This window comes from Eptatretus burgeri, chromosome 3, assembly GCF_056783735.1.
Source record: "Eptatretus burgeri isolate ZD-2024b chromosome 3, Ebu_testis_v1, whole genome shotgun sequence".
NCBI classification, from domain to species: domain Eukaryota; kingdom Metazoa; phylum Chordata; class Myxini; order Myxiniformes; family Myxinidae; genus Eptatretus; species Eptatretus burgeri.
Window position 1 is genome coordinate 134,935,632 of NC_140963.1, and position 17,219 is coordinate 134,952,850.

The 17,219-nt window shown below is 44.8% G+C and overlaps 1 long non-coding RNA gene across 2 annotated transcripts in view; it reads left to right on the forward strand.

The window, feature by feature from the left end:
• The window catches only part of LOC147031039 (uncharacterized), a 150,340-nt gene that overhangs the window by 123,549 nt on the left and 9,572 nt on the right, over positions 1-17,219 (forward strand). For both annotated transcript variants that reach the window (XR_015056641.1, XR_015056640.1), the window contains exon 4: positions 2,072-2,242. This is a non-coding gene — a long non-coding RNA (uncharacterized LOC147031039). The remainder of the gene's footprint in view (positions 1-2,071; positions 2,243-17,219) is intronic.

Consider the following 17,219-nt stretch of genomic DNA (forward strand, 5'->3'; position numbering starts at 1 on the left):
TGTTTGAAAGTTTTTTTTGGGGGGGGGGGGTGTTGCACGTATGGGCACGCACGTACGGCCATGCGAGAGCGAAGGAACAGCCTGTATGGTTGTTTCTGGCACGCGGTTTGAAAGTTTTTTTTTTTTTTTGCACGTATGGCCATGCACGTACCGCCACGCACGTATGGGCACGTACTAGTATATATAATTATTGTAATGTAGAGGTACATGAAGATGCCAAAAAGATGGAATGTGGAATATCTATGAGTTATTCTGTAGGTTTTTTTTAATACAAGCAGTTTGAGTTATTTGACATTCCCATCAGAGCTCTATTTAGCTTATCCAACCATGGGAGCTTGCAGAGGTTTCACCAGGCTGGCAAATGAGGTCTAGCCATCCTTAGTAGAGCAAGAACACAATTACAGGCTTGCCTGAGATCAGACTTTGTCCTTTCTCCATCTTCCAAATCCTGATGACAGCTGGTGAAAACATTCTCTTGAACATACCTTTGCTCATCAAGGAATGAGTCTCATCATGATAGACACGGCTCATAATATGGTGGAAAACCTGAATCGTGTCTTTGCTGTAAATACTTCGTTTCTCAACCCGTTCCTTATCTTCCTCTACTTATATTACAGGCAACTCCTCTGGAGCAAGTGAGTTCAATGCTTGGGAGAGAAGTATCTGCAGAGCCTTGACTCATCATTAGCAATTGGTCTATCGGTGCACTTCCTCAAAAGCCTATGCATCTGAACTGGCTGTTTCTCTTTTATTATTCCTCTGCAGATCTTTTTTGTGTGTGAGGGGGGTTTAAGTGGTTACCCGCCTCTCTTTGGAAGGCAGCTCATGTCATCCTTATCCAAAGAAGGTGCCAAGTCAAACCTTCTGAACTTTTAGACCAGTAACCCTTTTCCCCATTATCAGCAAGGACCTGAAGACCTATCTACCTCTTTTCCAACTATTTAAAATCATATCAACAATTTGAGTTATCTTTCTGGACACACACACACACACACACACACACACACACACACACACACACACACACACACACACACACACACACACACACACACACACACACACACACACACACACACACACACACACACACACACTGGACGAAAAATGGAAACACCTGGGTAAATGAGGGACACAAAGTATATTGAAAGAAATGGCTTCCACACAGGCGTGGCCCATTTTTTTATTAAGGAAATAACATCTCAGCATGCTTAGGGTCATGTATAAAAGTGCTGCCCAGGCCTGGTTGCCTCTAATTATGGCTGGCACGCTGCAAGAGAAAACCTCTGACTTTGAAAGAGAGGTGATCTTTGGGGTGCGTTGGGCAGGAGCTTCAGTGACAGATAGCTCAACATGCTGATGTCTAAGGTGATGTCGGCCTGGAAGTCTGAGGGAAAGACGTCATCAGCAAAGGGCAACAGTGGGCAGAAGTGCATAGCATACTGTAGTATCATGATATCCGTGCACTAATTTGAAGTGCAAGGCAAAGCAGGCGAGCAACTACAGATCAATTGACTAAATTTCAATCTGGGGCGTGAGCAACCAGTTTCATTTAAAACGGTCAGCCGAGAACTCCAAAGACCGGGATACTATAGTTGGGTTGCAGTGCACAAACCACTTATCACACCTGGCAATGCACGTTCATGAGTCCAGTGGTGCACAGGCAATGGACTATCAAGCAGTGGAGAAATGTGATGTGGTCAGATTAATCATCCTTCACAATGTTCTCAGCAAATGGATGAGTGCATGTGTGGTGCCAACCTAAATAACTCTACAAACCTGAATGCATGGTTCCAACAGTGAAGGATTCTCGTGGTTCTGTAATGTTGTGGGCCACATTTTGCTGGTATGGTTTGGGTGCAGTCATTCCTTCAGAAGGCAAGGTCAATGCCAATCAGTACTTAATGATACTAAGTGATCATCTTCACCCCATGTTGCAGCATTTTTCCTGCTGGGAGGGGTGTTTTCCAGGATGACAATGCCCCCATCGACAGAGCATGTGTGGTTGCCAAATGATTTGATGAGCATGACACTGATTTTATCCATATGTCACGGCCTTCTCGTTTACCAGATCTGAACCCAATCAAGCATTTTTAGGATATTCTGGAATGACTCCCGAGACAGCGTTTTTCCACCTCCATCAAACAAGTGTGAATTGATTGACTTTCTTGTGAAGAATGGTGCCGCATTCCTGCTGCAGAATTCCAGAGGCTGGCTAATTGGTTATTCCCTCCATTCACAGGTGAGAGATGTGAGTGGGTATTTATTTTTCATTTATATGTTGACTGCTTTTGACATTTACACATGGGACATGCTTGGGAGCCTCAGTGATGCATGTTTCTGTCGGCGCTGTCGTCGATGATTCGCCAACGAGCGATGAAACTGGTCCGGCCACTGAGGAGGTGTGTTGCATTGGGATTCCCAAGTATGTACGATTTTTGAATGCCTTTCCAGCTGTGGAGAAACTCTGCGATGGGTTTGAAACAGCAAAACCCTCACCTTGGGTAACCTTTCATAGTTGCTTCATGAAGCTTTCTTTGGCTAGAGGAGCATGGGAGGAGCCAATTTATTTACATAATCCTAGCCACCTGGGTTTAATTGATTAGGTGAGAGCTGATTGGTTATTCCCTCCATTCATACGTGAGATGTGAGTGCATCTTTGTTTTTCATGTATATATTATGCTCGCAGGGTAGGCTGTACCCATCGCTGATGGGTTCGTAGACTTCTCACCTCAAAATGAGCAATCTTTTTGGAGTGTGTATTGGTAGAAATAGGAATTCAGTGTAAATATTCAGTCTGTAGATATCGCAGTGGGTGGAGCTGATTACCTCACCAACCTTGTTCCATTCCACCAGCGAAGATTTCCAATCCATGCTTGATGTACTTCTGAAGTACTGCTTGGGAGTGAGGGTTATATTCTGAAAGCTTGGATGGGACACTGATTTAGGCATGTTTTGGGCTTACTGCCCGATGGAAGATCACTGAAGTTATTTCCATGCCAACCAATCACCTCCAGGCACCTATCCCTCTCACCATTGCTTCATCAGTCTCCAACCTGCCCCTTCTCTCAATACTCCCCAAAGCTTTGCTTTCAGCAATTTCCATTCGGTATTTCTCACAACATTTCATTCTGGTTTCCCATTCAATGATCCATAGATCAGTAGTTTCAGTTTCACTTTTCAACATCAGTTTCGCTTTGGTATATCAGTTTTGAATCCGTATTGAAACTTGTGATGCGACGCAAATGGTGCACGGGAAAGGTCGTTGTGGCTCGTCTATAAGTTATTAATTGTGAGAAAATTACTGTTTTAAACCCCTATTTCGGTGCATCGTGGTAAAAAATGTGATCCTCTGAAGTTTTCTGGCAGTTAACCTTGGGAAGAGTGGAGGAGGGATGAGAGGTGGAGAGGGGAGAGGGGGGATGGCAGGGGGAGAGGGAGAGAAGAGAGAGAGGAGGGAGGGGAAATTAGGAAGGGGGGAACAGTGAGGAAGTGGTGGGGGTGGGGGGAGGTGGGGAGAGCGATGCCTCACCAAACATTGCTATACACTGTGGGAGGGAGAGTGTAATGACGAGGTGTGTGGGAGAGAGAGAGACAGGAGGAGGAGGGGGAGGAGGAAAAAAAAAGAGAGAAAGGTGAGGGATGGAGGTGGGGTTAGTAAAGATAATGATATGTTATGCTTAATGACCGAAGACACAAAAAAGTCTCATGTCAGAATAGCTGCATGCACGACGACACAGCAGAGTTTGTAAAGTAATCTGCTGGCACATCTGTAAAAACATTGATATCTCAGTTCCAGAAAAGTAGTGGAACATGAACCAAAAGCAAATGCTGAAAACATGGAAGTACCGCTCACGTCCGACCTAATGATCCCATCGAGCGTAAACTTCGAAAACAAAATGTTGCAACCAGATATTAATCATACTTGGGTACAAAAATGAGAAGGCATTTCCAATTGAGGTGTTAATATCAGTGATTTTGGACTAAACGATGCAGAAATCAAGAAAATATAGAAATTTGCCGAACTCGTCTTTTCTTGATTTCCAGTTCTGGGTTTTGAGCGATGGGTGGTTCTTTCAGGGGTCTCTGCTGACTTTCTCAAATATATGTTTCCGGTCATGTTTATTTTGTTGCCTCCTTGTTTACTGTGTGTTCCTAATTCGGTTTTGTTTCAAAACTTTTGCTAATTTGGTGTGTATTCATCAGTTTGTCATATCAGATTTCCCTGAAGCCTAGCGTCTTCCCGTCTGTGCACGATTGTGTTTATTATCTTGCCAAAACGAAGTTTTTGCAAGATATGTTAGTTAGCTTGTATGTTTTTTTTTTTTTTTGTCTGTAATCACGTATCGATCACTCTGCAGAGCACAGTTATCATTGGAAATTTTTGTAACTTCCAATATCAGAGGCCTATAGAGGTCCCTTTCAGCGCATAAAATTTTCAAGGTCAAAGGTCAAGGTCACTTTGTCGCAAATCAGGGGAGTCGACGAAACCCTTATTTTTTGAGTAATTTTGATCGGATCGTCTTCAAACTTCATGGGAATATAGTTCATGGTCTGGCGCTCAGCTGATTAATTTTTGGTGGGGATCGGTCTTGACCTTCATGGTTAGCGCTGGAGGTCGAACGTTTTTGACCCCAAGGTCAAATTTTGAAATCTTAGGTACCATATCGAGTAATACCTCATATGAAAGCGCTTGATAAGTGCTTTCCAGATCTGTCAAAAGTTTGACGCTATGACATCATTTGATGACGTCATGACGAAAAAACGGATTTTTCATGAAAATTTTATTTCCTCAGTTCTCATCAAAATCTCTTGATATTTCATGTACAACGGTCCTGGAGAGATACCATTAACCGAACGAAAATATAAAGGTCAAGGTCAAAGGTCAAGGTCACAAAATGGTCAAGCATCCAGGTCGACGAAACCCTTATTTTTTGAGTAACTTTAATCGAATAAATAAGTCACTCATGTTCACATTTTGGCAAGATACTGGTCACCCTGGGGGTGACATTGGTTTATTTGTATTTTCTCCTTATTGCCATCAGTTTTTATTGTCTCTCCTTTTTCTTCCATCCTCTTTCTATCCCTCACAACTGTGCCCTCTGTTTCATGTCTTAAAATATCAAAAATACAACAAAAAATTCCTTTTTTGTCTCTTAAAATGTTTCAACTTCTTTTTCACAAGTGTGGTTCTCTGTATCACAATTCACTGATTCTTTTTATTCTTCAGAAGACTACTCTTCTTTTTCAAAAGACCCTCTCATTTGCTCAAGGTCATCTGCCATCTCCTTGGAAATCAGCTCACATTGCTGCTCTGCATATAAAGGTGCAATGACAGACCAATTAGCTTTCTCCCAATCATCAGCAAGGTTATGGAATCCATCATCGCTTCTGACATTAAATCCTTCCTCTTCTCCAGTGGCCTAATTTCTGATCATCAATTTGGATTCAGACCAGGTCACTCTACCCTGGACTTCCTTCTCCTGCTTTCCCAACAATGGATGGAGGTCCTCAATGCCGGACATGAGATCAGAGCCATCTCCCTAGTCGTATCGCGTGCTTTGGATATGGTCTGGCACCCCACCCTGCTCTCTTCCTATGGTATCCAAGGCAAGCTCCACTCATGGCTGCCAGAATTCCTCTCCTATTGCAGTCATCTTGTGGCTCTTAATGGAATTCTCTCATCCCCTCTTCCTGTCAGGGCTGGAGTTCCTCAAGGCAGTGTTCTGGGCCCTGTGCTTTTTATGGTTTTCATCAATAATCTCTCTGACTCTCAGGAAAATCCTCCTTATCTCTTTGCTAATGACTTTGCTATCTGCTTTGCTTCCTGAAAGTCCCTCTGCCGTACCTTCTGTCATCCCTTGGATCGGCTGATCTGGTCCAAATCAAAAGCTGGTCCAACACTTGGACCTCGTCTTTCAATCCTGACAAATCTCACACTCTCACTGCGTCTCTCCGAAAAGGAACATCTGCAACCCCCCCCCCCCATCTACTTTCTCAACAATCCTCTTGAAGAAGTACTTTCATTCAAGCTTCTGGGCCTCACTACCTGCCATAATCATTCCTGGGAAAGCCACATTTCCAAACTGGCCTCCAAGGCCAGTCACCGACTGGGCATCCTCCATCGTGGATTGTCCTTCCTCGGCCCACCTGTACTGAGCTCCTGACCACATACAAAGCTTTCATCTTCAGCCTGATGGAGTACTGCTCTCCACTCTGGGCTGGTGCTCCCACCTCTCACCTTTCTCGGCTTCATGCTGTGGAAACCAAGGCATTTAGGATCATTGGTATCTCCCATGATGAGACTGAGTCTTTGTGTCTCTCACTCTCTCACAGGCACGTCGGTGGTCTTTCTGTCTTCTACTCTCTCCTCTCCAACCTGCCCCCTTGCTCTGTCTGCTATCTATCCCCCCCCCCATATTTCCACAGGGCGCTCAAAGTCCATCAGCAACCCCCTTCTGGTAAAACTACCAAAACCAAGAATCACTGTTCACCTTCATTCTTTCATTCCTCTTTTTCCCCCATCTTTGAAGCAAACTCCCACACTCTCTTCAATCCCACTCTTCCCTCCAGGTCTTCAAAACAGCTGTTCTCCACTATCTTTTCTCTTCCCCCATCCAAAACCATGATCTTTTCTACCCCCGTTAATCCACCCCAAACCCACGCTCCCCTTGTTATATGTTCTGTGTTTGCTCTTACATGAGCCTTGACATTATTTATTGAACATAAAATATTCCCAAATACCAAGACCTTAAGATTGAAGTGAGAAGATCTTGGAAGCGGAAGAATACCAAAGTTGTACCAGTGATAACTGGATCTACAGAAATGATGATAAAGAACCTCACAGATATATTAAACATAAGGACAAATACCCCCAGTGTGCTCACCTGGTAGTGGCTGGATAAGATCACCTGGCAACCACTGGAAGGCACGGATGACCCTCAAAATATGTAATGGAGAAGAAAGTAAATACCTATGGATTCTTGTTTTTTACTGCTGTGAACAAACTTTGGTACATCATGGGTGGTGAAGATGGTGGTCAAGTTTCATCAGAATTGGGTGTGTGCTTTCTGAGAAGAAAGCAAATGCATATTTGGGGGGGGGGCAACCCCCCTTCCCCTATAGACCCTCCTCGACCCCCGATTTTATTTATTTATTATAATTCTTAATTTTCTTAATGGTGTGAACAATTTTTGGTACATCACGGGTGATGAAGTTGGTGGTCCAGTTTCATTGGAATTGTGTGTAGTTTCTGAAAAGAGAGCAAATACCTCTTTTAGGGGACAACCCCTCCCCCCCTCCCCGGAATCACCATTGGAGCTCAATTTTTTTTAATGGCATGAACAAACGTTTCTACATCACGGGTGATGAAGGTTGTAGTCAAGTTTCATCGGAATTGTGTGTGTAGTTTCTGAGAAAAAAAGCAAATACCTATTTGGGGGCGGGGCAACCCCTGCTCCCCCTCCCCCCCCCAGAGACACCATTAGACCTGAAATGTTTTAATGGGGTGTGAACAAACTTTGGTACATCACTGTTGAATGAGGGTTGCGGTAAAGTTACATAAAAATTGTATGTGTAGTTTCAGCGAAGTTGCAAGTATTTGTGGACTGACAGATGGACTGACGACGCGCCATCCCATAAGCTCCCTGGAACTACATTCCAGGTGAGCTCAAAACCATCCCTGTGAATATTACTCCAAATGAACTGCAGTTAGTAGCTGTCTTGGGCTCAGTGACGATCATGAAGACAGTCTTCGGCACAAAACTTTGAGAACAAAACAACTTCACAGCTTGGTCCGTGAATCGTAACCCCTTACCGAAATGAAGGTGGATACTTTGAGCCCACCCTGGGAGGACACCATTCCACATTCTGAAACACGCATATGGAGATACCAATCAATGGCACACACACAAACACACACACACACACACATACACACACTTTGAGACATGGGGCGGGAGCTATCAAAACCAACATCTCTTAAATGCAGTGACCTTTGCACCCCAACGGTCAGCTCTGAATCTGATTTGTACATGCTGCAGCCCCTCAATAGAGGGTGAAGGGTGGGGGATCAGGGGGAGGGGAGAGAGAGGAGGAAGGAGGGGAGAGGGGTGGGGTCAGGAAGAGGAAAGGGGGTGGGAGGATGGGAGGGCTCAGAAAGAGGAAGAGGGTTGGGAGGGAGAGAGGTGAGGGATTCCGGCAGATGTGACGTCGTTTATCGTCCATCCGAGAGATGACACACACATTGATGAATCACCCTGCCTGTGAAACACCGGGATGACAGTTTATAGCTGGGTCGGAATTTGAATCCAGGCTAGACAGAGTGAGCGTGCATGCCTCTCAGCTTTCCTGCCGTGGTGTGGCGATTCCGTACTTCATAACTGAAAATATGTTTTTTGTCATTGTGATCGTATAATTTCTTTTGCCTTCCTATCCGGTATAGAACCACCGTATCGCAATTGAAACTTGAAGAACGCACCAAGTGGCTTCACCACGCAATACACGAAACGGTTGAAGAAACTTTTCAAAGTGAAACATTTAATTTTTATTTATATTTATCTTTGCCGAAGTAAGTGACAGGTTGTGTAGTGGAAGAACACACTAAAAGAGGAAATGTCATGGAAAATAAAATTTCACATTTTCAGTCTTCAGTGACAGTGCGAATATTGTTAAGCACTCGCCAAGTGGCTTAAGCACTCCAACAAAACGGTTGATAAGAAACGGCTCGCTTGGCACGCGACCAGCAATTACCGAACCGTCATATTAAATATACACCTCTCGGAGACGTCCAAAATATCAAATTTATCTGAATTGGACAAATGAACACTTTTTTTTTTTAGGAGTTGGAACTGCTTGTAAGTTCGATTTTCGAGCTTAGATTTTGTAATTGAGCTTAGTTTAAGAGACTCTCATGGTTATCTCATGTGCAAAATTGAAGTATAGCCACGAACGCTGCTTTCTCTGGGCATTTATATGCATTGCAATGGACCCAGCGATTTGTAGCTGTGATGAACAGACGTTCGATAATATGAATGAGGAAAGTGAGAAGAAAAAAACACAACAATGAGAAACGAGCCCACATGAGAGAGATGGGAGAAAGCCATGTCCTGTGATGAGAAAGGAGCTTCGAGCTGGTCCTCATCCTTGTCCTGGAAAGCCAGATCCTGTGGAGGAGGAAGAAGGATAGAGAGTATCCGAAGCAAAGTCGCCTCGAAGATTATTCGGTGAGCAATAAAGGTGCAGAAGGTGGCTTGGTTCATGTGGCGAGTATGATGCGGAGCTTAAGCAGCTTGAGGGGATGGAACGCAACAAAAACAGCATTCCTGTGAACTTGGCTCTGAAGGAAACAGAGTTGCTTGCCGATGGCATACCAGGGATGCCAGAGAGGACTTTGCCTGTTTGTTCGAGCTGCTGTTGTCGGAGCATGGAGCAGAAAGGCGTGTGTGTGTGTGTGTGTGTGTGTGTGTGTGTGTGTGTGTGTTTGTGTGTGTGTGTGCGCATGCGCGCGCGCGTCCGCGTGTGTGCACCCGCTGCTTGACGTTGGCATACCAGAGAGGACTTGCCTACTTGTTCTGGATGCCTCAGAAATGCAGATGCACATCCCATTGCCACTCCAATATCCATCTTCCCCATCCTCCCCCCCCCCCCAGTATATTTGGAGCGGCACAGCCTTGCTTGGCTGTGTGAGGGAAGGAGGGAACCCCACACTCCGTAATTTTTTTTGTTCTCAGTTCTTATTGTCTTCTTCTTAGTCCAAGAGCATTAGGTCAAAATAGGCCCTAACCTGGACATTTTTGGTAACAAGCTGATTTTTTCAGGATAGGTCCAGGAATGTGTGTGAAATAACATACTAAAAGTCCTCATGAATCCTCCTTGAGCGTTTTCCGCAATCCAAGATGGCGTCCAAAATGCCTGCCTCTTCTGTTTTTCTCATAACTTAGCAAGCAGGTTTCCCCAAAACACACTTTAAATGTCTACATATATGTTTTGAAGTATGAGGAACTCATTAGAATACATCTTAAGAGATGCTGAAGCACACAAGCTGTACATCCTAAAACACAATGGAGCTCAATCAACGGTGGTGTTTGATGGATATGGAAGCGCAACTTCGACAAAGGTAGCTGAGCAGAAACGAAGAGCTCAGAAGTGTACCTCTAGTGACATCATATTTGAAGATGATATGCCAACCACCACAACCCAAGCAGCTTTCTTAGCCAACGGCAACAATAAGGCGAGACTTATACAAACTCTACGTGACAAAATGCTCATGGCTGGAGTATGTGTCAAGCAGGCAGAAGCAGGCGCCGACACCCTGATTGTCTACACAGCACTAGCACTGGCAGAGTCAGAACATGTGCCAGTTGCTGTCGTTGGTACGGACACAGACTTACTGGTAATGCTAGTTGCTCGGGCAACCTCTTCCACAGATGTGTACATGCTATGCCGCAGTAATCCTGTCACGGTCTTCAACATTCATGAGATTCAGCATGCCATAGGGGACACAAGAAATCACTTGATGTTTCTTCATGCTGTGACAGGATGTGACACGGTCTCTGCGATCTATCGTCAGGGCAAGCGTAAAGCTTTCAACATGGTGCACAAGAAGCGGGACTACGACTTGCTGGTTACCTTCACAAACAGTGGAAGCACCCATGACGAGGTGGAAAAAGCTGGGGAAGGCTTCATTCTTAAGCTTTATGGAGCCAGCAGTTTTGAATCTCTTGATGACTACCGTCACATCGCATACAAACGGGCAATCGGTCGCAGTTCCCTGAGTTCATCCTTTCAGCTAGAAAGTCTACCTCCAACTAGTGCTGCAGCAAAGCAACATTCATATCGCGCCTATCTTACCGTCCAGGAATGGATGGGTAACTCCTTATCTCCAACAGAATGGGGCTGGCGATTTCAGGACGGGACTCTTACCCCGGTAGAAACAGACATTGCTGTTGCACCCGACACTTTGCTGAACATGGTGGCATGTGGGTGTAAACCAGATGGTTGCAGAAGCATGACATGTAGCTGCAAGAAACTTGGGTTCTTTTGTACCTCAATGTGCAGTAAATGCAGTGGTCTCAATTGCAACAATACAGCACCAACTCTTATAGATGCCGACGATGATATTACCCCAACTTCAGAGGACATCAACATTGAAGATACAGCATCCGACGATGAAGACAATGACTGATGCAACTAGGTGTGTGCATGCGTAAGGTAAAGATTCATCTGAAACTTTTGAGGTTTGAATCTCTAGCATGATCTTGTTTTGAATGTCTTTGCCTCTTGAAACAGGCTAAAACAGCAGTGTGTTGATAAGTGGCGGACATTTGAGCACCATTTGAATTTCAGAAAGAACTTCAGCGGTTTTATTGTTTCCTTTGTACTTCAAAGTATCTGAATGAGTTCCTTATTTCTCAAGACATAATATATTTAGAGGTTTAAAGTGCATATTGAGGTAACTTAGTCACAGGGTCATGAGAAAAACAGGAAATTGCAACCATCTTTGGCGCCATTTTGGATTTTGGGACTAGTTCAAGTAGTTTTATTGGTATAGATATGCGTGTTTCAAATCTGCGAATAAGAATTTATCTAGATTCCTTGACTCCCATAACATATATAAAGACATTTTAGTGTGCTTTATTGGGTTACTTAGTTGCAGAGTTATGAGAAAACAACAACAGGGAAAGGGGCATTTCGGGCGCCATTTTGAATTTCAGGATGAGCTCAAGTGTTTTTATTGGTAAATGCGTGTTTTTGAAAAATTCCCAATAAGTATATGATTCATTTCATTGAGTCGCAAAACATATATTAAGACATTTAAAGTGCGTGTTGAAGTACCTTGGTGTAAAACCAGAAACGGCAGCAATTTCAGATGCCATTTTGGATTTCTGAAAGAGCTTAAGCAGTTTTATTCGTTTTTGTGTGTTTCAAAATCTTCCGATATGTATTGTATTGAGTTCCTTATACTTCAAAACATATGTGTAGACATTTAAATGTGTTATAGGTAAACCTACTTGCAAAGTTATGAGAAAAACAGGAAATGGTGGCCATTTTGGACGCCATCTTGGATTGCGGAAAACGCTCAAGGAGGATTCATGAGGACTTTTAGTATGTTATTTCACACACATTCCTGGACCTTTCCTGAAAAAATCAGCTTGTTACCAAAAATGTCCAGGTTAAACCCTAATGCTCTTGGACTATCTCCCTGGATTGAATGATGGTCATGTGTCTTTTGTGTAAATAAGATTGTATGAGAATATGTGTTATGGTTAAATCTGCTCTTCTGTGCCTTTTGCCTGTAAATATCATAGTTTCCAGTGTAGAAACTGTGGCCATGTATTAACCGCACCCCTGTTTTTTACCCTCAAAAAAACAAACAAAAACCATCTCTGGTGTATTAACCACTCCCATGTTTTTCTCCCCTCAAAAGAAATAAATGAATATATTAATCATTTCATTTTCTGATCTCGATCTAAATAAGTTTGAACATTAACTTTGGACAGAAAAAAGTGAAGGAGGTATCAACATGCTTACTCCCATGTCCGCTCAATTTCGTCCAACAGTCTTATTCTCACTTTCAAGAAGTTGAAGAGAGAAGAGGATACCAAGAAGTTTTTACTTTTCTTTATTACTTTTTATTATTAAAAAGAGGATTTTTTTTGTTCCTAGAAAAAGGAAGAAAAGGGATTCATACAGGTATAATATATATTTCTTGTGGATTTGTGGCCCTGAAAAGGGCCGTTTGGGTTTGATGAAGCTTTTCAGCTAAATCAGAGGAAATCCTCGTCAATGGACAAATGGTTTCCTGTCGAAGACAGCACATAATTCCTTGTCCGAATCAAGGTAGAGCAAGTCCCCGTCGCAGTCACCGTCATTTTCAGCCTCCTCCACCCAAAATGATGTCGTCCTCTGTGCCGTCCATGTTGTTGGAGATTCAGTATTTCAGAAATGCTCGCTTGATGATGTCCGACGGTATCTCCTCCCACGCCTTGATGATCCAGGCGTTGATCATTGGAAGGTCGACCTTTCTCATCCTCCCGATGAGCGTCGGCAGTCCCTCAGTCAATATAATACTCAGCCAATGTAGCGACCGGAGTAATGGTGAAAGTTCAACCAAGATGCATGTCGCCAATGCTCCTCAGAATCCAGGTCGAAAATCCCGACGGGAAACACGTCATGAAATGATGATTTTCAACTGAAATGTTGATAAATACCAAGTCCAGGAAATAAGAAAGTTCATCTGTGGTGGTTCCACTGCGATGCAGCTGATGTTCCTAGAAACCTGGGTCGAGTACAAAGGCCTGCAAAGTAAGAAAGTTTGGTCGACGTGAGTAATCCGTGGGAAGCAAGTCAGGAACCTCTGATAGAAACGAGGGGAAACAAAGAGACCCAGGAAGAACGAAGAGAACCACGAAAGCCAAAAGAACTGAGCAGCACCGGTACTTCTTAAAGCTTCACCGTCCCACATGGCTCCTCTCTCTCTTTCGTGAGATTCTTCTTTTTCCTTTTAAATCCATTTCCTGCCCTTGTAAATAAAAGTACTCTGATTTTATTGATTGTTCCTAGTTTTAAACCACACCCCGCTATCAAGCATTTCCTAGTGTGGCATCAGCATGTGAGTAACAAGCTTGGTGGATTAATTCTGCCTTCATCGGATGTTCATGTGGATAAGAATGCATGTAAAAAGATGGTCACCACTACAAGTCCCTCGTCTATCCACCCCTTCTGCTGCACACGAACAATGACGCCGGCTGGAAACTTGTCTTTGGGCAGCGTCTTCCTCTTGAACACGACATACGAGGGAAGCTTGCCACGCAAGCTTGTTTGAGGTGGGTGCTCCGTTATTGGACTCGAGCTATTGTGAATAATTCCTTCTTTTGATGTGAGACCAGGTGGTCTTGGTCTTCTTTTGTGTTTAATGACATTTTCAGAGCCGCAGGGCTCTATATATGCCACACACCTAAACTCCGCTATCTCCGTTGTATTTATTTATTTAATTCCCACACACAGTTATAATAATACGCTGAACAAACTCCAAACCTGAACCGATTTTCAAAATTGAAATGGCGGAATTGAGCTTGATAGCAGTTCCGACTGATACAAACGTGTTCATTTGGAATATTATTGAAATTCTGCATTGATCGTTTTTAAGACCGATAAATTTTTTAAATATTCCTTTTAATTATTTATTTATTTATTTATTTTTATTTTTTGATACCCATGTATTCACCGCACCCCCAATTTTTACGTTTTTTGCCGGTTAAAAAAGTGCGGTTTATACACCGGAAAATACGCAACTCGCTTTTAAATGATTGCTTGCTTGTGTGTGTGAATAAATAATTGTTGGTTGTTATTTCAAATCTATTTCATCCGTCCTTTCCTTCATTGGTCTGACACAGTACACAAGCATAGTTAGACGGGAAGTTGTACCCCACCTGACTTGCACTTGTTAGCCGGCGTACACTCACTGTATCGCTCGGCAGTAACCCGTGTGTGTGCTGAGAGCAGGAAACTCAGTAAATTTAATCACTTCCTCAAGTAAACGGTGTCAGACGGAAAACCCTGTTAGAGTTGACGAAGTTAATTGATGTTCGTGGTTGCTTAGCAACCCGCCATACCGTGGAGTTTTCCATGGCTGGTGGCCCCAGAACTGGGCATTCAGAAGGAACCCGAGCGCTTCCCCTCGTGTTGAACCTCTGAACCCTGGACCGTAACAATATGTATCATATGTCACGTATAATGTGTGTGTAGATAACATGTGGAATATATCATGCATAACGTGTGTGTATATATAACATGTGCAGCATGTCCCGTATACTATGTACATATAACATGTTTGACTTGCGACTGTGTGTATATAACATGCAATTTTTTTCACATATATCGTGTGTATGTGTATAAATCTAAAATATATCATGCAAAACATGTGCAATATGTCGTGTAAAATGTGTGTATTGTTACGAATTTTGGCCCGTCCGGCGTGCGATCGGCCACGTAACTCGAATCGCGACGCGTCGTCCACCGGAACGGACAATTCAGTCGTGACCTTCCGGGAACTACCGCCAGGAGCCAGTCACGGGTGGGGGGTTTAACCTCACCACGATCGTGCCAATTGCCCACCCGTGCAGGATAGGGTTGCTCGCCAAATTCGACCTACCAAAGTACCTACGCGAGTGGTCGACCGGGCGATCGTACCTCGCCACAGGTCGACTTCGGACACGAACCGCTTAAGCGGCTCGTTCCGTGCTGCAGGGATAACCGAGCGGAGTTATCGTCGACCTCGACGGTTCAGATTACTTATCGGGTGTTTCAACCCACTATCAATCCCTTACGTGATGCAAGATGGAACTTTCAAACAGAGGAAAGGACGCAGCGAAACGGGAAACAGTTTGACAAGCAAGCACTTTATTTCACACACATGCACGTATGTACAACCATGCAATCAATGCGGGAAAAGCAAAAGGAAAAATGCAACCAAAGCAAAAGCACTACTAGCGACTATAATTATTTACAACACTTAAACAATTATACTTGTCGGGACTCGGCGCCACATCATGCATTCAAAATAAACAGGAAAGACCTCCCCATAGGCAGGGAGGTAGACGGGGTCCGTGGACCAAATGTGCACGGAACCTGGAGGAGCGGCCAGGTCCACGAGACCGACAAGGTCTTACCCGTGTCCTCGTGACGCGATGGCGGGCAAGCCGTAATGTCCGCGCAGCTGCGCCCCGACTCCGTGCCCCTGACATGGTCGGTGAGCCCTCTCCGGCATGCTCCGTGCCAGCACGGTTGAGTCGGCACCACGGTTAGGGTGGGGAATAAACGGGGCCACCGGCACTATCTCAGCGCGGATGGGGGGGGGGAATTGTTGATGCTCAGAGTCGAGCGAGGGGAATGGCTGGCTGGCTTGGTCGCTTGTGAGAGCGAAGGTGGCTCGATTCCAACGAAGAGACGAGCCCAACGACGAGACGAGCCCAGCGACCATCAACGAGACGACACCACACTACCACACTGACAACCTCGACGACGACCTCCGTCTTCGCTCGGCCCCCGCGAGTCGCCTTGTGCTCGCGTCTTTATAGACCGGAGGAGGAGCCTGTATGCAGATTTTAGGATCAAAACGCGATTGGAGGCAGGGCCACGCCACCCTCTGTTCAGCCATTGGCTTGGCAAAAAGCGGTGTGAGCCTCTTTTGATCCGAATTCCTTCCTGAGAGGAATTCACATCCATCGTGCTTGGAGGCGGGGCCACGCCACCTGACGTTCAGCCATTGGTCGGGCAAAAAGGGGCGTGAAGCCTTCCTTATCCGAATTTCTCCCTGAGAGAAACGCATTCGTACCCGCGGCTCGACGCGTTCGGCATCAATTACCGAACGGGCCCTGGACAGCATGACGTTTGGTGTTGACTGGAGGTGTGGTCGATGGTTGTGGAAGGAGAAAGGCGCAGGTGGTGGGGGGTTTGCTGTGGTGGTTTGGTGGTTGGCGGGCATCGTTTGGGAATGGCGGTAAAGCAATGTTTGCGGGATGGAGTTGAGGTGGTAAAGAGGGAAAGGTGGTGGTGTTTGAGTTGTTGGTGGCTTAATTGTCCAAAATAACAAAAGAGAAAGAAAAATGGCTAACTGAAAGCGTCGCAGCCCGGATGAATCACACATATTCCCTCGAAACAACAGGTGTGGGCTAACTACACATGAACTTATCGATATATCTCACCTCAGGACCCTTTATGGTGTATTGCAAATTTCCACAGCCGTAACAGTATATAATATCATGCATAACGTGTGTACACAAGTGCAACACGCAACGCACCCATGTGTGTTCACAACAACAAGCACAATATGTGCACAAATCACAATCGTGCACGTGCATGTGCAAACCATTACCCATGCATGTGCCGCCACCACTGGCCATCACCACCACCCACAAGTCTTCAAGGCCAAATGGAGTCCTCCCAGTCTTGAAGCAATCAGCTTAACTACAGCAATGAACCACAACCCATGCACCAAGCTGTCTCCTTATCCGTGCTGCCACCAACGGAGACCTCCCTGGTCTCAAAGCATCCACCTTAACCACGGCAAGGAATCACAACCTATGGCCCTTGCTGTCTCCTTATCTGTGCTACCATCAATGGAGCCCTCCCCAGTCCTGAAGCATCCAGCTTAATCACAGCAAGGAACCATCCATGCTTCACCTCCTTCACCCCCCACCCCCAAACTCATGGACCAA